This window comes from Schistocerca cancellata, chromosome 8, assembly GCF_023864275.1.
Source record: "Schistocerca cancellata isolate TAMUIC-IGC-003103 chromosome 8, iqSchCanc2.1, whole genome shotgun sequence".
Lineage (NCBI taxonomy): Eukaryota > Metazoa > Arthropoda > Insecta > Orthoptera > Acrididae > Schistocerca > Schistocerca cancellata.
The window spans coordinates 599,481,535-599,504,513 of NC_064633.1; the positions used below are offsets into that span (position 1 = coordinate 599,481,535).

The following is a 22,979-nucleotide window of genomic DNA, read 5'->3' on the forward strand; positions in this document are numbered from 1 at the left end:
TATTTCAAATGTTTCATACAGCTTGCACACCACATGGAACAGTTTTATCATGGTTGGTTCACACAGGGCTGTCAGTAGTTCTGATGAAATGTTGCCTACTCCCGGAGCTTGTTTCGACATAGGTCTTTCAGTGCTCTGTCAAATTCTTCATGCAGTATCATATCTCCCATCTCATCTTCATCTACATCCTCTTCCACTTCTATAATACTGTCTTCAAGTTCATCTCCCCTGTACACACCTACTATGTATTTCTTCCACCTTTCAGCTTTCCCTTCTTTGCTTAGGACTAGTTTTTCGTCTGAGCTCTTGATATTCATACATCTGCTTCTCTTTTTTTCCAAAGGCCTCTTTAATTTTTCTGTAAGCAGTATCTATCCTTACCCTAGCGAAATATGCTTCTAAACCCTTACATGTGTCCTCTAGCCATTCCTGCTTAGCCATTTTGCACTTCCTGTAAATCTCAGTTTTTAAACACTTGTATTCCCTTTCACTCTCTTCATCTGCTGCATTTTTATATTTTCTTCTTTCAACAGATAAATTCAATATCTCATGTGTTATCCAAGGATTTCTACTAACCCTTGTCTTTTTACGTACTTGATCCTCTGCTGCCTGCATTGTTTCATCTCTCAAAGCTATCCATTCTTCTTTTACTGCATTCCTTTCTCCTGTTTTTGTCAATCACACCATAATGCTCCCTCTGAAACTCTCAACAATCTCTGGTTCTTTCTACTAATCCACGTCCCATCTCCTTAATTCACAACCTTTTTGTAATTTCTTTAGTTTTAATCTACAGTTCATAACCAATAAACTGTGGTCAGAGTCCACATCTGCCTCTGGAAATGTTATACAATTTAAAATCTAGTTCTGAAATCTCTGTCTTATCATTATATAATAATCGGAAACCTTCTGGTGTCTCCTGGTCTCTTCCACATATATAACCTTCTTTCATAATTCTTAAATCAAGATTAAGTTACACTCTGGACAAAATTGTACCTGGCAGCTTCCTCTTTCATTCCTTTCCCCAATGCTTACCCACCTACTTTTTATCCTTATCTTCTTATTCCTACTATCGAAATTCAGTCCCTCACTACTACAAAATTTTCATCTCCTTTAACTATCTGAATAATTTCTTTTATCTCATCATACATTTCTTCACTCTCTTCATCATCTATAGAACTTGTTGGCATATAAACTTGCAGTACTGTGGTGGTTGTCGGTTTTGTGTCTATTGTGGCTACAAATCACATTACGGCATAAATAAATATGGTACTAGTATACAAGCTGTTTTGTCAAACAAAAGTGTGACTCTGTGAATAATTGTTGTACAAGGCAATGCATTGTCATACAGACGTGTAATATGCGTCAGTGCTCCACATGACAGAAAACTGGAGTGTGTACCGTTGCTAACTCACTTCCCTCTTTCTTAGGCATACAAATTACAGGCTGCCATCCTGGACAAGTCTTTAATTTACTCTGTCATGCGGTAACAACACGTATCTGCACCCAAAGTATGGCTGAAGACCAATCTGAACCTTCACATTATCAAATTTGCAGACCATGAACTATGAACTGTCCTGCGTCCAGCAAATGTGTCTTCTCTAATTTTATTTTTCTTAAGATTCAATGTAATAATGTGTTGCAAATTTATTCAGCCGTGGAATGAACCACTACATAATTCACAGAATATTGTTTAAAACATTTTAAGTAAATGAAAAATACAATGTACAAATGCATGCAGATTTTTTCCATCAGTATGTAAAACAAAAATACAGTGAACGACTCTAAATAAGAATAAAAAGTGTTCAACAAAGAAATCTTTCAGTTATATTTGTAAAACTGGGGCTTATCACTCAATTTTTTCAATTCTACTTTAAGCCTGAAGAATAGCATACACCTTCCTATATAACTCTTATGAATGGATTGCCTAAGAGCTAATCATTTTAATGTCATGTGTTCACTACGTGAATGCTGTAGTTCCCTTTGAATGAGGCCTTGTTATTACCTATATTGAGTTTATATACTGTATAGTGTAACATACCACCCGGTGAAGTGACATATGCACAGCATCTTCTGAACCGACAAAAGTTGATTGTCACCATAAGAGTTTTATTTAAGTAATAAGTTAGTATGGGACACTGTGCTGTTTGAGCAGTTTATCCTGTGTTATTGGGTCCTGCCTTGGAATATGGTGTGAGCCACGGAAGAATAAATGCTGTGACAATTGCAGTGACATTATGAGATCAGCAGAAGTCTCTCTCTCTCTCTCTCTCTCTCTTTTCTGTTAGCTGCCATTTGTCTCACAATCAATATCAGTTAATATCGAAGTAGTAACAGTACTGTATGAGGTGTTTGAATGTTGTAACAAATTGGTCAATATACATTGCTGTTAAAGAAGAAGGTGAGTACATCATTTCTTGAAATATTTGGTTTTGTGATAGAACTTTCCAGTCTCCAGCACAGAAGAATCTGCAGAAAGAGATGAATTCTACACCAGCCAAGACATATGTGGTTTTTCTTTCTGACTTTGCAGATTAAACACGAAAAGTCAGAATTAGTAATCAACAGTGACCAAAAATTTATGCACGAGTACAGCACATCGCATAACCCAAAGCCCAAGAGAAAACAACTATCTTAGTCCATAACAGAACTGAAGGACAAGGTCAGCATTCTGAGATGCTTGAACAATGGTAGACATGGCATTCAAAACTGAATCACGACTGTACATCGACATCCACACCTTGTAGGTCACTGTGAGGTGCATGGCAGAGGATACTTAGTATTGTACCACTTGTTAGGGTTTCTTTCTGTTCCAGTTTCATATTGAGTGTGGGAAGAATGATTTCTGACACACCCCTGTCCACATTTTAATTAGGCTAATCCTTGTGGCTCCCAAGGGCTTGATGAACAATGGGCTGAAGTATATTTATAGATTCTTCAATTAGTACTAGCAACATGTGCAGCTTAATCTCTGTAATCAAATTACGGCACAGGGGAGCACATTCATTTGTATCAGTGATGAAGGAAGTAAATTGCTGTGTCAACAATGCAGGAAAATATGGGCAGCAAACAGCACTGTGTGCCAGGTCACATGTATTCAAGCTCCTTCACTGACTGTTGTCTTGGCTTGGCACACTATCCATTTATTGTTTGAATCACTCTCTGTCGCATTAGTAAATATTCATAGGAAAGTTGCTTTGCTCTGTAATAGTTGTTCAGTGGTGCATGATATGAAACTGTGTGACAAAAAAGTATTAATAAAAATCACAAGTCTAGCTGTATCACAGTGCTTCCATTCTTAATCAGCCAATGAGTCTGAAAATTCAAGTGACAGATACTACACATCATGTTGTGATGCCTTTTGAATGTCTATGTATTTGGAAGGAGAAGGGAATGTTACATATTGTCTATTGTACCTTTGTAGGCAGGCTTTCCTGCGTTAATTGAAGTTTATCTTCAAGCACCTGAGAATTCAGTATTTTTCTTCCTCTCCCGTGTCTCAAACAGCCTGTGACAATTTGTGCTATACTTATTTGAATGCATTCATTATCCTTTGTCAGTCTTATCTGGTTTAGGTCCTGCACACTAGAGCAATATTTTGAGATGGGATGAACAAGTGTTTTTAAGCAGTCTCTTTTTTGTTGACTGATTGCATTATTGGCAGGATACTGGCAATATGCAAAGTCTGCCATCTGCTTTACCTACAATGGAGTCTATGTGGTCATCGTATTTCATATCCCCACAAATTAAACAATGGCAAACCAAGGATGGAATGTAACAAGGATAGTTGCTACTCACCATATAGCGGAGATGCTGAGTCCCAGATAGGCACAACAAAAAGACTGTTAGAAAGTGAATTTTTGGCCAACAAGGCAGACTCTCTGAGTCCGACCTCAGCAGATAGAGACTGTGGTTGTGTGTGTGTGTGTGTGTGTGTGTGTGTGTGTGTGTGTGTTGTCTGTTTCCGACGAAGGCCTTATTGGCTGAAAGCTCACTTCTGACAGTCTTTTTCTTATGCCATCTGTAACTCAGCATCTCCGCTATATGGTGGGTAGCAACTATCCTTTCATAATAATGTTATATGCCCATAAATTGTTACACACAGGTATTTGAAGGACCTGACTGGTTCCATTTGTGACTCACTGATGCTGTAGTCACAACACTATTTGTCCATATTTTGCTGAGTGCACAACTTCAAATTTCTGTACATTTAAAGCAAGTTGCAAATCTTTGCACGACTTTGAAATCTTATTAAGATGTGACCAAATACTTGTGCAGCTTTTTTCACACAGTATTTAATAATGGACAACAGCATTACCTGCAAAAAGCCTGAGTTACAATTAATACCATATTATAGGACACTAATATGAAACATGAATAGTGACTATACCGAAACACTTCCCTGTAGCACATCTAAAGTTAATTTTATAACTGTAACTGGCTCTCCGCCAAAGAAACCCTCAATCGAGCCACAAATTTGGTTGGTAACCATCCAGTTGGTGGTATGGTATTGAGACAATTTTTTTAAGTCAAGTAATACAGCATCTGTGAGATTTAAAACTCGCTGCATTGATATCAATTTGATTGTCTTCCCACGGTTCCATCACAGAACTACGCCGGCTATGGAGGAGGCCAAGTAAATCCACAACGCATGTGCTGGCGTGGCCTTAAATACCAGAGCTCAGTGCATTTTTGTCGGTACCACCTGAAGATGGCCAGAAGACTCTGTGCCAAAATACTGTGGCAGGAAGTTACAAACATCTGACAGTTCTCCCGAAATTTTGTGGAACAATACAGCATCTACCTGACTGCTTTGATCCTCGAGAAAAGTGCAAGTTTGGTTTCTCAAGAAGAATATTTTCAAAATCCATGCTGGCCGGCACAGATGAGGTCATTCTGTTTAAGGTACCTTATTACGTTTAATTTCAGAGTATGTTCTACAATTTCACATGAACATCAATGAGATTGGACAGTAGTTTTGTGGATCACTACTGCTACCTTTTTATAGATGGGTGTGACAGGGCTTTCTTCCAACCAATGGGTGTAATTTTTTGTTCCAGAGATTTGAGAACTAATTCAGTTGTAAATTCTGTACAGAATCTGACATCCAATCCATTGAGCCCTGGAGCCTTGCTTAATTTTTGGGGTTTCAGCTGTTTCTCAATGCCACCGGCACTAATAACTGTAGTACCACTAACAACTACAGCACTTATCTTTCCAGAGGTGTTAGAATTAAATTATGGCATTACTTCTGTTTCTTCCTTCGTAAAGAACGTTTGAAAAATGAGTTTGGCATTTTTTATTTCACTTTGCGGCCCTCATTTCAGATTTTCTAATGTCTATGAGTGTCTAGACACTAAGTTTGGTTCCAACTGCCCTTTCCTGAGCTAAGAATAAGAGACAATAATTCAAAAATTGGCAAAGTAAACAAGCTTGCTGCAGTTCACTGTCAGTGATACTGGTGATTATCCTTGTAATGAATAGTACAACATTTAGTTTCTGCACAAGATCCTCAATGTGACACTTCAAAGTACACTTTTCAGGAACCTTCAGCTCTTTGGATTTAAAATTTTCAACTGCACTGATTATTTGACCACCCTTGAATAACAATATTTCATTTGTACATACCTTTCATGTCAGAAACTTTACATGTGATGTTTTGTTGCTGTTATGTGACAATCTGTAAGGAAAAGCAGTGGAAACCATGTTTTTCTCTAATTTCATAATGCTTCAAATTACATAAAAATATAGAAATGTCCACGCAAGCAAATACTTTCGTTAATTTAAAGAAGATAGCTATTTTTCTTAATTTAACACTCAGTACTGCAAGTGCCTCACATAAACAAAAAAAAGTACTAACAATGATGATGACGATGATGATGATACATTTTCAGTTGAAACTAATTTGCTGAATCCAAACTGTAACTCTAACAAAAGACTTTGTGTCTTTGGATACGTTAATACTATCTTATATTGGCACTTTAAACCTTTGAAAACAATAATAGCAGCAAGATTGGTTACAGCTGTCTACATTGGCTCTTTCTCCCTTTTTACACGTGATTTTATTAATGATTTTTTTTAATCTCTGTGGAAACCAACTGTGTCTGAAAGATACATTGCATAGGTGAGTGAGTACAACACAATGCACGGTCTTTACAAGCCTACTTGATATTTTACCATATTCACGTGAATTTTTACTTTTAAATGATTTATTAACTAATTCAGTGTCCTTCTTGCTTGTTTCCTGTGTCTATGTGTGACATAAATACTGTAGCTTTAAAACACATGAATGATATATTGCCTGTTTCAACTCACTATCATGTCACCATCTGTTACTGCATGTTATATAGTAACTAGTCAACTTAACATCATTGTGTTTCCCTAAGGCACTGTGCCTGGTCAGTATAAGATGTTTTGCTTATGCAGCAAATTGGTTTCCAGTATATAACACTCCTACTTCACTGTTGGCTACACTGCCACTGCAACAATATTCTGGTCTGGAGATGGTATATCTGAAACTGGTTACTAACTAGTAAATATACGACTGTGACTGTGTCAAGATTAGTGCTAAACAGAAGAGAGAAATTATGTTGCACACCTAGCTTCCATCCTATGATGTTACATAAAAACATAACAAGAAGAAGTGAATAAAAACAGCTACTAAGCAGCCCAAGAGGAGGAGCAGTGGCTTTATTCAAAACAGCTATTTGTTCTAAAAATGTAAGGGCAGACTAATGAAAATGAGACAGATGGACAAAAAAGCCTTTTTGTTGCACCTATCTGTGACTCAGCATCACTATGTGGTGGGTAGCAATCTATCCATCCTTTTCATAATATTTTTGTAAATAATTAACAGCTATTTTTGCTTATCCCATGTATGTTTTATGACATTTGTTGACCATTAGAGAAGAACAGCTATATCAACAGACATTGAAATTCTATGGAAATCTTGTAAGAAATAGTTACACAAGCAATATTTACTCTTGAACTGATCTAATGAAGCGATGCTGGTTATGTGGTTCATAATGTCGACTATGTTGTGGTGATGATAAAGTGAATGTTGTTGCTACTTCAACTATGTGACAGGTAATTACTAGTCGAGCACAATATTATTGCACCCAAGACTGAGGGCGCTTCACTTTGCTTATCATGAAGCAGCGCATATTCGTGGACGATAGTACATGCACACTGACCCGAAAACATAGACAATGCAATGTGTTTTCTTTAATCACCACTGTATTTGTTTCCTGTAATGCCACCATCTGTTTCTGACAATGGCCAGGTACAATAATACTGTGGGGCTCTGTATTATGGACTGTTGGAAAGAATGTTCCTGGTGTCATTTAGGATGGATCTGTGACAAAATATGTCTAATTTTGTCAAGCTAATTAATGAAATAATCTGTGACAAGAGAAAATGTAAATGTTGGGAAAAGATAATTTTACAAATGAGAATGACACAATGTCTTAATCAAACTGTAAACTGTGAACTGAGTAGAGATAATTGGGATAAAGTTGAAGTAATTCAATGATGATTAACTCAAATTTTGACTGGAATGAGAGGTTGTAATTATTATTCACAAACTGTCACACAAAAAAGAAAGTAGAAACCTATGTTGATAGACAGATACTGGAATGTACAATGAGGTGATGTAAGAAAAGTGGGTTACTATTACTGACTATGGGAAATCAAACAATGGAAAATACAGGATGGAATGTAACAATACCAGAGAAGGAAAGTTGCTACTCACCATATAGCGGAGATGCTGAGTCGTGATAGGCCTATAGCGACTCAACATCTCCGCTATATGGTGAGTAGCAACTTTCCTTCTCTGGTATTGTTGATTATGTGAAATGTTATTTAAAAGTAATATATGACAGAAATGATTATTCAAAGGATCTAATTAGCACATTTTTACTCTATTAAGACAGCATACTTCCTAATTAGCTATTATTCTGTTACTGTGTGTAATAGCGCCTAGTTAGTATCAGTGGTTTTTGAATTTTGTAATAATAGTGAATCCCTTGCAGATCTTGAATTTTATTTTTGGTTTTCCATGTCTATCTGTCAGACGCAAACTAGCTTTTCTTTGAAAAAACAAAAAAGTCAACATCTCAGTCAGCTTACATAACTGTTATGAAATTAAATAGTATTTTGGACATGATACTTAAACATACTTAGCACATTTCACTTTCTGAGAATTATTAGTTCCATTACGTTGGTGTCAGAATTTTGGTCACATTTTCATGCTTGCAAAATTCTTTTCATTGTGAATTCTTGTGTTGTAATGGAATTGGTCAACAGTATACAATCTGTTCCCCCTAACTTTGACCCAGTAACATACAACCCTGAGTGATCTCATTTTTATTATTCTGACAGAAATTTAACATTCTGAGTATATCTGAGTAACTTAATAACAGACCTTCAAAAGAAATAAAACTCTGCTTATATCTGTTTCAGCACTGATAATTTAGTGTTCGGCCACTAGAGAGCATCTAGTCCTACATTAGTAGCCTGGCTGCTGTGTTTTGGTTGCGGTGGTTGCCACTACATATTGTCTTTACTGTGAGCAGCTTTGGATCCCCCAAAGCAAACTATGCACTTTCAGTCTCTCTCCTGTACTGTTGTTTAGGCAACGCTTTCAAAAAAGGTTGGATATTGTTACCCTGAGTTTGACACTGAATTTAGCAGCCTAAAAATCGAGAAGAATGTTATCTTACTTCATTAGAGATGTAAAGTGATGACAATTCATCAGCAGAGTGACAAGTGCTCACCAGTGGTGTGACATAAATACATCAACTGTGCTCTAGCCAGCTCCTCCAAGACTTATGTTCAGAGCAAACCGATGTGAAATACATGGTTAGACTTCATAGCTACACACAAACTAAAAAATAACCTCAAGTTTCAGGATATTTTAGTTAAAGTCCAGTGGACGAGTAAACTCAGAACATTATTATTGGTGATCTTCAAAATTTTGTAACTCATTATTTTGAGCTTTAAAAGCTATCTTTATATGTCCATACATGATTCCATTCATTATCGGATGTTTTTCATTAATAAAAAAGAAATTTCTTGGAACATGATATGAAAAATAAAATCAATATGTTAAGGGGTTAATATAGAATCCACTGCATAGGTTGTGTGAATTGTGATATTTTAGCTTTCTGCGATACATAATTTTGATGTTTTACCATGATGCAAATGTCATTATATTAAATACTATGCCATCAGATATCAAAACTACTATTTTACATTAAAATTGGTTTTGTAAAGTTGTAGAGGGCATTGTAGCAGTTCAAAATTAGCTTAAAAGTGCCTACAAAACTTTTGAGTCTATAAATTTGTTAATATTGTGTCAAAGACTCAGGAAGAATGTTATAACTGTCTAATTAAAATGTAAATTAACTTTTTTCTGAACTAATTGTTTACAAAATCTAATTTTTTCTACAGAAATTTTTTACTATTTAAATTCTGCTTATGTAAAACCTGTTACCACATTTTGTAGTAATGCATCCTGTGTTCAAATTGTCAGAGACACACAATATTTAGTTATAATTTCAGTGCTGTATTCCTCTAAACAGTACTTTGGAATATTTGAATTGATGTAAGTCATTTATACCACAGCAGCAATGCCCACCAAGTCAGTCCCTGTTAAGTTTGGTGTTGGCCTGCATTCAGTCAGCTGTCTGTGTCAATTGTTGCCAGAAATGTGTAATGCTTTTTTTCTGATGAAATTCAAAGCAATAAATGAAGGGTTATTTAAAATGGTGTTTAGGTTGATTAACATATTCACAAAATAGCCTGGGAAATCATCAAATTATACTTCACACAGATGAGCATATTTCCAAAATTCCTTTTAGTTGTGCATTTGCCATTCAAACATTTATTTCTTAGTGATCAACACTGGCAGTGGTTCCAACAGAATCATCGGTAGTTTTTCAAAGTTCATTATTTGTAATGATTCTTAAGTACATTATTTTTGCAATTTTTGAATGGTATATGTTACAACCTGTTTGTAGGGCAGGTAAAACAACAGAACTTCAAAATTACAGAGTAATATCCTTAACACTGGTTTGCTGCAGAGTTCTTCAGCAAATTCTAAGTTCAAATACAATAAATATACTTAACAGAGAAAATCCCTATCCACAAATCAGCACCGATTTTGAAATCATCACTCATGTGCAACTCGGTCTGTCGTATGTTGTGCAATACCCTATGAACCATGGTTGAAGGGTAACAGGCAGATCCCAGGTTCTTACATTGCTGGAAAGTGTTACACACAGTGCCACACTGCAGATTATTAACAAACATCTGAGCATATGGATTATATTCTCAAATATGTTAGTGGCTCACAGACCTCTTAAGTAAGAGAACCCAGTACATTGTCCTGGATTGCGAATGTTCATCAGAGACAAACGTATCATCAGAAGTACACAAGGAAGTGTCATACGACTGGTCTTGTTCTCTATATACATAAATGAGCTGATGGCTAGGTCGAGCAGCAATCTGTGACCCAGACAGAAAATTCCAAATAAAGATAACACATACAGCAACACAGATGAGGTTATCCACACCTTATCTCTATAGTCTTCCCATGCAGTTAACCTCCTCCTATACTGTCACATATCGCTCTCACCATCTTATGCTCAACTAGAGTTACCAACAAAATATTTAGGACACACAGCAACATCAGCATTAGTTATGAGCATAAACATTTAGAGAAAATGTTGCCAAAGTTCAGAAGAAGAATAACCAAGCACTGAATACACATGTATGTAGTAGATCAGGTGGGAGAGCCTCTCACCAGTATACTGTCTCTATTTGCTAATTTCTAAAGAAAATTTGACTACTGGACAATAGGTTTAACAAACAAATCATAGAGATACAGAGAGAGAAACTGTAAATGAAACGTGTTTGCCCATCAGAAGAGAAATGCATGAAGCCTCCATATGATTACTATACCATAATTTTATAGAAAGCTCTCTCACAAGAACCAAAGAATTTCTGGTAATACATAAAAGCTGTTGCTGGGACCAAATTTATTCTACAAACAGGAATGGAGTTCTTAAACTGAGGATAGAAAAACAAAAGCAGTAATGCTGAACTCAGCTTACAAATGTTCCTTTAAAATGAAAAATAAAGGAGAACTGCCTCAGCGTAATTCTCACAACACTTCAAAGATGAGTGACATAGATATTAGTGTCAGTGGTGTTGAGAAAGAGCTGAAATTGGTAAAACTGAACAAAGCTTCAGAGCCCAACGAAACCCCTACCAGAAGCTATACAGAATTTGTGGCTCAGTTAGTCCCTATTTTAAACATAACATGCCACATCTCAAACATAATTAGGTATTTTGAACTGAATGTCTTCTTCTATATCACTTAATATGGTTTTTGAAAATATTGGACATGCGGAAAACTATTTGCACATTTTTCACATGACATCCTGAAAGTTGTGGATTAAGACAGACAGGTAGATGCAGTCTTTCTTGACTCCCAAAAAGCATTTGGCTCAATAACACACAAACATTCACTGCTGAAAGAATGGTCATATAGACCATAAAATGAAACTGAAGATTTATTGATAAGGAAGACACAATATGTTACCCTGGACGGAGAGCCATTGACGGAAGTAGAAATAACTATAGGCGTGCCCCACGGAAGTGTATTGAGACACTTGCTGTTCATGTTGTATATTAATGACTCAGGAGAAAATATTAATAGTAACACAGCATTTTGCAGATAATCTGTCATCCATAATGAAATATTGTCTAAAAATTCTGCACAATTATCTGGTCAAATCTTGATAAGATTTTGAAGATGGTTGGTTGGTTTAAAAAGGGGGGCGGGGGAGGGGGAGAAGGGACAAAACTGCGAGGTCATCAGTCCCTTGTTCCCAAGTAAAATAATTATACAAGGGAAAGAAGAAAGAAAATGAGACATACAGCACAAAACAGGAGAAAGGAAGAACCAGAAGAACAACAGAAGGACAACCAACACTACTATGGACAAAACAGGAAAACAAAAGCACAGAGAAAAGCAAGAAACAGGTAGAAGGGGTAAAAACAAGAGAGCAGATGACTGTGGCTGGCCGACCATGGGAATAAAAAGGAAAAGCCAGCCACTCTGGGACACATTAAAACATCCATCCTAAAAGCATTAGAGCGGAGAACACAAAGGGACAAATGAAATACACTAAAACTTATACAGAATGATAAAACACACCGTCACGTATAAAACGTAAAACTAAATTAGCCAATGAGGCGTTATCAGCTAAAATTAATGGCAACGATTCCAGTAACTGAAGAGTCCATCGCACGGCAGCCAAAGAAGAACAGCACCGAGATGTGGGCCACTGTCAGCCGGCCGCCACACGGACACTGAGCTGGGTCATCGCAGCGCAGGTGGCGGCCGTGGGTCGCCCAGGCGCGGCCAATGCGGAGCTGGCAGAGGACCACAGAGTCCCTGCAAGAGGCCCGAATGGAGGACTCCCACACATTCCTAGTCTCCTTAATGGCACGCAGTTTATTGTGCGTGCTGAGGTTATGCCATTTTGTCTCCCAAAGCCGCAAAATGTTGCGGCGTAGTACTTAACGCAGGTCAGTTGCAGAGAAGCCAATCTCCGTAAGTGGTTTCTGCGTAGCCTGTTGGCAAGTTCGTTGCTGGGATTCCGACGTGACCTGGGGTCCAGACAAACACCACTGAATGACTGGACCATTCCAGGGTGTAGAAGGACTTCTGGATGGTTGCTACAAAAGTATTATGAGGGTAGCACTGGTCGATAGCTTGCAAGGTGTCAATACACAGAAGAATTGACTCCCTAGGGCATGAACAGATGTGCTTAAGAGCACGAGATATAGCCACCAGCTCGGCAGTGAAAACACTGCAGCCAGCAGCCGAGGAATGCTTTTCAATATGTCCTCCACGGACATATGCGAAGCCAACATGCGCATCAGCCATTGAGCCATCAGTGTAAACCACTTCGTGGCCTCAGTACATGTCAAGAATCGAGAGGAAGTGGCAGCGGAGAGCCGCGGGGTTAACTGAGTGCTTAGGGCAATGTGAAAGGTCCAGGAGAAGCTGCAGCCTAGGTGTACACCATGGAGGTGTACGTGAATGGGCCTCAAGTATAGCGGGTAAAGACAAGGACTCCAGTTCGGAAAGAAGGGATCGGACGAACTGCAATTGGAAGCCCAGACATGGGCCGCCGATGCGAGAGATGAACCGCGGTGAGTGGGAAAAGGAGATGGTGATTCGGATGTGCAGGGAAACTATGAACGTGTGCAACGTAACTAGCCAGCAGTTGTGCATGCCTAACCTGCAATGGAGGGACTCCAACCTCCACAAGGACGCTGGTCACCGGACTCCTCCTAAAAGCTCCTGTCGCTAGGCAAACTGCACAGTGATGCACTGGGTCGAGTACACGCAACACTGAGGGTGCTGCCAAACCATAAACCACACTCCCATAGTCAAGGCGGGATTGAACAAGGGCTCTGTAGAGCTCCAGCAGCGTAGAGCGATCTGCACCCCAGTTGGTGTTGCTCAGGCAGCGGAGGGCATTGAGGTGCTGCCAGCACTTCCACTTAAGCCGACAAAGGTGAGGAAGCCAAGTCAATAGAGCATTGAAACCAGTCCTAAGAATCGATATGTCTCCAAGACAGTGAGTGGATCATCATTAAGGTAAAGTTCTGGTTCTGGATGAACGGTACGACGCCGACAGAAGTGCATAACACATGACTCTGTGGCCAAAAACTGGAAACTGTGGGCTAGAGCCCATGACTGCACCTTGTGGATGGCTCCCTGTAGGCGCTGCTCAGCAACATCAGTACTGGAGGAGCAGTACGAAATGCAGGAATCATCTGCACACAGAGAATGTGAGATGGACGGCCCTACAGCTGCTGCAAGACTGTTAATAGCCACTAAAAATAGAGATACACTCAATATAGAGCCCTGTGGGACCCCATTCTCCTGGATATGGGGGGAACTATGGGAGACATCAACTTGGACATGGGAAGTATGAAGTGACAAGAAATTTTGGATAAAAACTGGGAGCTGGCCTCGAAGACCCCACTCGTATAATGTGGCAAGGATATGATGTCAACAGATGGCGTCATACACTTTTCATAAATCAAAAAAGATGGCAACCAGGTGTTAGCATCTGGAAAAGGCTATTCAGATGGCAGACTCGAGGGACAAAAGATTATCAGTGGTAGAGCGACCCTGGCGGAAGCTGCCCTGACATGGAGCCAGTAGGCCACGTGACTCCAGGACCCAACCCAACCGCCGACACACAACACATTCCAGCAGCTTACAAAGAATGTTGGTAAGGCTGATGGGCCAATAGCTATCCACATCAAGTGGGTTTTTATCGGGTTTGAGCACCGGAATGATGGTGCTCGCCCGCCATTGCAATGGAAAGACGCCATCACACCAGATCCAGTTGAAGATGACAAGGAGATGTCACTTGTAGACAGATGAGAGATGTGTAATCATCTGGCTGTGGATCCAATCTGGTGCAGGAGCTGTGTCGGAGCAATATGCATGGGCACTGAGGAGGTCCCACTCTGTAAATGGGGTGTTGTAGGATTCACTGTGGTGTGTAGTGAACGAGAGGACTTCCTCTTCCAGCCGCCATTTGAGAGATGGAAAGGCTGGGGGGTAATTCTCTGACGCAGAGGCTCAAGCATAGGGTTCAGCAAAGTACTCGGCAATCGCGTTTGTGTCGGCAGATAACATGCCATTTATGTTAACACTGGGACCACCTGTTGGGTTCTGCTACCCGAAAACGTGTTTGACCTTTGCCCGGACTTGGGAAGGTGATGTATGGCACCCAGTGGTCAAGACATATCTCTCCCAACACTCCTACTTCCGTCATTTGATAAGTTGGCAAACGCACGGAGCCGTTTAAAGCCTATGAGGTGCTCCAGGGAAGGGTGCCACTTATACCGCTGTAGAGCTTGCCGACGCTCCTTAATTGCTTCAGCGACTTCCGGCGATCACCAAGGGACTACCTTTCGCTGGGGGCACCCTACAGAGCGAGGGATCGTGTTTTCTGCCACAGAAAAGATTGTTGTAGTCACCTGCTCAACCATCACATCGATGTTACCGTGTGTGGGACATTCAATGGTGACAGCAGAGGTGAAAGTTTCCCAGTCCGCCTTGTTTAAAGCCCATCTCGGTAGGCGTCCATGGGCCTGACACCGGGGCAGTGACAGCAAGATGGGGAAATGGCCACTACCACACAGGTTTTCCTGAACTCTCCAGTGGATAGATGGGAGAAGTCCTGGGCTGCAAATTGATAAATCAATGGCCGAGTAACTACCATGAGCCACACTGAAATGTGTGGTGGCCCCAGTATTTAAGAGGCAGAGGTCAAACTGAGACAGTAAAGTTTCGACATCCCTCAGCCAGTAAGCACAGTGCCACCTCACAAGGGGTTATGGGTGTTAAAATCGCCCAAAAGTAGGAAAGGTTTACGGAGTTGATCAATCAGTGCAGTTGTTACATTCAGGGATACTGCATCACCTGGAGGAAGATGTACATTGCAGACAGTTATTTCCTGCATTGTCCTTACTCTGAGAGCCACAGCTTCAAGAGGGTTTGAAGGGGCACAGTTTCACTAAAAACTGAGTTTAGGACATAACACGAACGCCACGTGACACTCGGTTATAGTCGCTATGGTTCCTGTAACCCTTATAGCCGCAGAGGGCAGGGGCCAGCATTACCGGGAACCAGGTTTCCTGGAGGGCAATGCAGAAAGCAGGTGTAAAGGTTAACAGTTGCCATAGTTCAGCCAGGAAGCAGAAAAAACCGCCGCAATTCCACTGGTGGATGACATCGTGAGACTGGGAAGGCATGGAACATGAGGCAGTTTATGCATCAGGGTCACCTGCTGGCACCAACTTTTTGCCTGAGCAGTCTATATCCATTGTGTCTGAGGGGCCGGCAAGATCTTGGTCATCAGCGGGCGCCAGAATCTCCACATCACCCACAGAGCTTGTAGGTAGTGGTGGTGTGGGTGCCACTGCAATTCCCTTGGTCTTGGGGACCTTCTTTTTGGACTTCTCTCACTGCTCCTTGGGTTTCATTGGCTGGGAGGACTTCACTGATTCAGTCTCCGGGACTGAGGATGAGCATGAAGTCCTACCACCAGAAGCTTTTGGGCTCTTCAGCCACTGGCGGGTGTCATCTTTCCCACTAGCAGAAATGTGGGAAGGAGTGACCCAAAGGACCCCTTCCTAGCGAGAGGAGCCAAAGAAGACTTATGCTTCTCCGGCTCAGAAGTGGGGACTGATATCCCCAATGGTTGGGGGGGCAGGGCAGGGAGGGAGGGGGGGCGTGTTGCTCCCGAAGTAGGTGGTGCGGGAGGAACAGGGAGCGAAGTGTCCCTCCCCCATCAAGGGGGTAGTTGTATCTTCTGGTACTGGGTGGTACTGAGAGGTGACAGGAACGAGAGAAACTGATGGGGCGACAACTGTTCTCGTAGCGGCGACGTAAGAGGAGGTCATAGCCACAGGATGTAGGCGCTCAAAATTCCTCTCAGCCTCAGTGTAGGTCAGTCGGTCCAGGGTCTTATATTCCATGATTTTCCTCTCTTTCAATAAAATCATGCATTCTGGTGAGCAATGAATGATGCTCTCCGCAGTTGACACAGATGGGGACAGGGCACATGGAGTATTGGGATGTGATGGACATCCACAATCTCGACATGTGACGCTGGAAGTACAGCGGGAAGACATATGACCAAACTTCCAGCACTTAATGCACTGCATTGGGGAAGGTATATATGGCTTGACATCACAGCGGTAGATCATCACCTTGACTGTCTCGGGCAATGTATCGCCCCCAAAGGCCAAGATGGAGGCGCCAGTGGCAACCTGATTATCCCTTAGACCCTGATGGACACGCCGGATGAAATGAACACCTTGCCGCTCTATATTGGCGCACAGTTTGTCGTCAGACTGCAAAAGAAAGTCCCTGTGGAGTATAATACCCTCGACCATATTTAAGCTCTTATTGGGACTGAGCAGAGGACGCTGTTTTTATCAAGACTGACACAGAGCGCATTTTGAACAAGCCCTCCACCTCCCCAGACTTGTCCTCCAAATGCTCCACTAAAAACTGAGGCTTCATGGACATGAGAGAGTCCCCATCAACTCTCGTATGAGAGTTGATGGGGACTCTCTCATGTCCATGAAGCCTCAGTTTTTACATATACCGGGGCAAATAAGCTTCACTGCCATCCTTAGCCTGGCGTTCCTCCCATGGTGTGGCCACGGAGGGGAATGATCTGGGGTCATATTTCTTAGCACTGAAGTGAGACTTTGCCTGCTTAGAGACTGCTGGCGGTGGATCACCAGCAAGAGATGTCATACTACACTTCGTGGCGTGTCATCTGCCCTGATGTCGCCCACTCCGACCAGGGGCCTTCCCCACAGGTGCCACCCAGCCGCAGAAAAAGCCACCTATCAGGATGGCCATTGCCGGGAGTCCCAATGCCCCAGGGTGACGGGCATCTACTCCTTAGCATTTGTGGGGAGTTAACGGCACAGGCATAAGCAGAGTGATCCCTGTGTAGTCAGGGGGCTGCAACCAACAGGGTACATGGCAGCCCCACCACAACAGACTGGCTACTGTGCTGGATATGAGGTGCAAAGACTTCCACGGTCATCGTCAGCGCAGAAAATGACACTGCATAGTGGGTGGAAGAAAACGCACCCAGGAAGGTGTCCTCGCCCAAGAGATGGTGGACGAGCAGGACTGCAATGCCTCGACGAGAAAGTGGGCTAAAGATTTAAATGCACAATGGACACGATGCACCACGTAAGGCGCCCTTCCCCCAATTGGCTCGCTCTTCGGGAAAATTTTGAAAAATGGAGGTCAAACCCTACAAGGGACCATCACATAAAGGCCGAAAGGTGTGGGACTCCTTTTAGTCGCCTCTTACGACAGGCAGAAATACCTTGGGCCTATTCCAATTTGAAATTCTGTAGTGAAGGTTGGCAACTTGCTTTAAACGTTCAAATATGTAAAATTGTGCACTTCACAAAATGCAGAGCAGTAGTATCCTATGATAACACTGGTGAGTCAGAAATGGAACCAGTCAACTCATACAAATACTTATGTATAACAATTTGTTGTGATGTGAAATACAATGACCACATAGGCCCAGCTGCAGATAAAGCAGGTAAGAAACTTTGCTTAGTGGGCAGGATACTGGGAATATGCAGTCAGACAACAAAGGAGATTGATTGAAATCACTTGTGCATCTTAGCTTAGAATATTGCTCTAGTTGTGCATGGGTTGTGCATGGCCCATGTCAGGTAGGACTAACATGGGATAAAGAACGTATTCGAAGAACAGCAGCACAGTCACAGGTTTGTTCAGAGAGTGGTTTTTGCAGTGAAACTACTGTAGCAAGTATACAGAGTGCTTTTAAAGAAATATATGCTACTAGCCTACTTGAAATCATTCATGCTGCAAGGAAACTGAAATCACCACTATCGTAAAAACAGATCTGCATATATTTAAAGGTTCATAACATGTGGGCAGATGTTTCTCCCAGTCCCCTTTACTGAAAAAGTACAAACTGCACTTTATGTATGAAAAGTAAATGTCTGTAATGTAATGTGACACTTCACCTTCACAATTAATTTTACAGTAATGAATTTTAGCTGAAATTTGTATTCTACAATGATCAACTTTGGCTTTCTGTTCCTCTCTCTTCAATGGGCCTTCAACATCCAGAACAGAAAGTTGGTATGAAATAAGTTAATATTTTGCTATACATGCAAGAAGTTTCTTTTATGTCATGTGTTTTAATACATATGTAGATAACAATATCACTTGAGTGGAAGGATCCAGATGGAACTGAGCAAATAATACCACAGCAAGAAAAAAATTACAGTACCAGAAAGCAACCACAATGTTGTCAAGAGGACAGTAACAAGCAATGGAGTAGGAAGATCAGTTTGCAGCAACAGGATATTCAAAAGTCCAGAAACACATTATGCTCCTAGAAGATCCTCAAGACCAATATAACCCAGAGTTCAAAGTGACATGTTTTTGTGGGAAAGTAAAGCAACTAACAAATTCCCAGGACTGGGTAAAAACAACTTGCCAAGCCAGCTAGTTAAAACAACAGAAGCTGTGGCATCACTGCAGACTCTTCAGCATCACTTACTCAATCAAATGTGGTGGAGTATACAACTCCAGTTACTGCAACACCAGGCAGTTCGGCAACTTCTCGGACTGTACGGAGCAAGAAGGCACCTCAACAGCTACCTTGACAACTAGACAGACAGAAGCCAGGTTGGGTAGTAGATCGAGAAATGCAAGATCGCCAAAGAACAGGAACACTTTTAATGCCTGGACCCAGAACTTATGTAAGTGAACCAACTCAGTGCATTTTTAAAGGAAGATAATCAGAGTGACCAGTTAAAAATACCACTAACGCTCATGCACCTAAACATACAGTACAAACACAAACATACACACAAAATTCTAGCTTTCGCAACCAACGGTTGCCTCGTCAGGAAAGAGGGAAGGAGAAGGAAAGACAAAAGGATATCCTTTTGTCTTTCCTTCTCCTTCCCTCTTTCCTGACGAGTCAACCGTTGGTTGCGAAAGCTAGAATTTTGTGTGTATGTTTGTGTTTGTTTGTGTGTCTATCGACCTGCCAGCGCTTTTGTTTGGTAAGTCTCATCATCTTTCTTTTTAAATATATTTTTCCCACGTGGAATGTTTCCCTCTATTATATTCATAAACATACAGTACCTTAGAAATAAGCTTAATATATTACAGGTTTTTGTAAATGAACAGTCACCTCATATAGTAGTGTTATTTGAGCATGGATTAAAATCTGATGAAATTATTTACTGTAAACTAGAGGGCTACTCCTTAGCAAATAGTTATTGTAGACAGCAACATAAGGGTGGTGGTGTGGCAGTTTACATTAGTGAGAATCTCAGGTACAAGAAAATAAACTATCTAGACCAGTACAACATAGAAGGCTTGATTGAAGTAAAAGGCATTGAAGTCCACACCAAAGAGTGTAGAGAGGTTATGAGAAAACATACAGTTATTGGGATTTATCATCCACCAAAGGCTGATGTAGTTAGCTTCATAGACATATTTAGTAGAGTAGTGGGACGTTGTGGTCCCAGTGACCTAACTATACTTGGTGATCTGAATATTGAGGCAAAATCTTCCAGTTTGTGTAATATGAGGTTAATAGATACTCTTAACCCATATAATCTCATAAATGTAGTAAATAGTGATACCAGGGTAACAAAGTCCACATCTAGCAGATTTGATTACGTTATACTATGTAAACATATTAAAGACAGTGTTAGGTGCTGGAATTTGGATTTTCACTACTCTGACCATAAATGCCAGCTTGTAGAGTATGTAAACACAAGCATCCCAAAAATGACAAAAGTTATCGAAAATAAAAGAATCCTAAAAGAGGGTAACATTCTTGCCCTAAGAAATAAATTAGCTATAGAGGACTGGGATCTGGTTTACCAGACTGAAGGATCTGAAAACAAATGGGCCAAATTCTATGATACTATGCTAAGACACTTTGACAGATGCTGCCCTGTTAAGAAAATACAAAGAGTGTTCACCCACAACCAAAGTGCAAAAACCAACAGACTGATATTTCCAGCAAATATGATAAAACTCACGCAAAACAACCAGGACCTGGATGTTTTACACAAGTCAACAAACCTGCAGGTTTTTGAAGGCCAAGTACAACGAAGCCAAGAAAATCTTTAAGAAAGAGCTTTCAAATCTAAGAAAACAGATATACAGCAGTGAAATAGCTCAATCAGACAATATAGCCAAGACCTCATGGAGAATTGTAAATCAATTTTGCAAAGCCACACCGAAGCCAGAAACTGAAATTGTAAATATAAGACATGAAGGAAACACAATTAAAGATCCTAATAAAGTCTGCAATGTTATCAATAAATACTTTATATCTACAGCTGTTAGTCCAGTTAATAACACAATTGTGAGTAGTGGGGTAAAGCTCTGCCCCTCTGAAGAGCCACCTTTTGAATTCAAACAAGTAAGATAAAAAGAAATAGGCATGATAATAAATAACCTAAAGAATAAGTTCTCATCTGGATGGGATGGTTTGAGTAGTATCGTGATTAAAAAATGTAATAAGGAATTAGTTAAAATAATCACCCACCTGGTAAACTGCAGTATCTGAGAACATACATTTCCCAATGTATTGAAATGGAGTACAGTTAAAGCAGTGCATAAAAAAGGATCCAAGGAAGAGGTTTCAAATTTCAGGCCCATATCATTAATACCTGTCTTCACATCTGCGCCAAATAATTAATGGCATACTATTTTCAAGCAGTTTCCAATACAGCTCTCAACGTCTTATACTGCTCACTACAAATAAGCAACCTAATCTATTTTACTTTCTATGTAGCGATTCTGTGACAACTAATTACATTAGACACCCCCCCCCCCCCAGGATGAAGAACAGGTCAAAAAAACAAGAATACAATAGAAATACTTACAATGAAACAAATATGCTAATGTCCCTTCCAAAGATCCCAAGTGGAGTGATTGTTACAGATGCAGAATGAGTGAAAAAGAGTTTAAACATAGTCTATATTCATTTATGAGGTAATACACATTAAACAAAACAATAATACTTATTTACAATGATGACATTACACAATTAATTTGTACAGAAGTCAGTTTGTACTAATACTTATATTACTTGCTATTAGTAGTAAAACAAACACACATGTACAACTGCACGCATCAGTTGGTTCAACTACGAAATTCAATGGAGTATTAGTTGACTACCAATAAATCCTTTAGGATCCTCTGGTGGCCTGGTGTAAGAAACATCCATCCACACTGTGTAAGCGACATACAATTGCATACATATGTAATATACTTTTTCTGTACGAGCTATTTCAAGAAATACAAAAAACTGCAGAGAGGTATCTCAACAGCACAGAAAGAAATTTACCGTTAACACCTCATGTAAATTAACTAAAAAGGCAATTAATTAAAAGGCAAGAACTGCACAAATATTGTTAGTAAATAAACTGAAATGTAAAATTGATTTACACGCTAGCAGTTTCGTTTGCCTGACTCTCCCTCTCTCTTCGTTTTTGCCGTCATTATAACTACTGTTTCATTCACGCTCACAATCCGATGCGCTGTTCTTCAGCTATATCGTACTCTACTACCATTCGCAAATGTGGACTCCTCAGTGCAACACCTATTTTCAAAGAGGCTTTTGATTGTAATCATAAAAATTAACGACATGTGTAAGTTTGTTATCTATACTGCAAACTGTCTTCTTCGGTACTTCTGTCTTCCGCTTTCGGTAATTATCCAAACGTATTAACTAAAGTAACAATCATTCCACAAAACAAGAGCGCGCAATTATACCAAGTACAAACCTGTAGAGTAATAAGCATAAAAAGAATTTAAAAATTCTTAAGGCGAATTCTGTATCACGAATGTAACTCTTTATCTATATGTTTGTCGTTATGTCCGCAACACGCATGTATTCAGAGACAAACACATAATTTTCTGTATGTTTACATATGAAATGTGTCGTCTGCACCTAATCAACAAAGCAGCAACATTGCATCGTTGGCTAGCAACACAATATATATCTTTGGCACAGTCGAATCCAACAGGTGGCATAGTTATCTCTATATTCTTTAATTATTTATTTTATTTGTCAATTGGCAGGAAAGTTATCATCAAACCACACAAATTAAAAATACAACGAATTTTTACAAGTACGTCGTTAAATATTAATTTCACGAAATTCCTAATATATCGCAATTATTTTGTGACTTCATGCAGGAACAACCAATGGCAATTTGTCAAGAATTTGAGCCTCGTTGTGTATTCGGCTATTAAAGTTACCAAGTTTTGTAAGTATTCCTAACTAAATTCTATCCGTAACTGGAACGACAGAACATGACTTTCA

General features: G+C 40.1%; 1 protein-coding gene across 1 annotated transcript in view; it reads right to left on the reverse strand.

Moving 5' to 3' along the window:
- Positions 1 to 22,622, reverse strand: part of LOC126095029 (uncharacterized) — a 183,881-nt gene extending 161,259 nt beyond the window's left edge. The window contains exon 1 of the mRNA XM_049909690.1: positions 22,438 to 22,622. The gene's annotated coding sequence lies outside the window, so the exon portion shown is untranslated. The remainder of the gene's footprint in view (positions 1 to 22,437) is intronic.
- Positions 22,623 to 22,979: the final 357 nt, after the last annotated feature.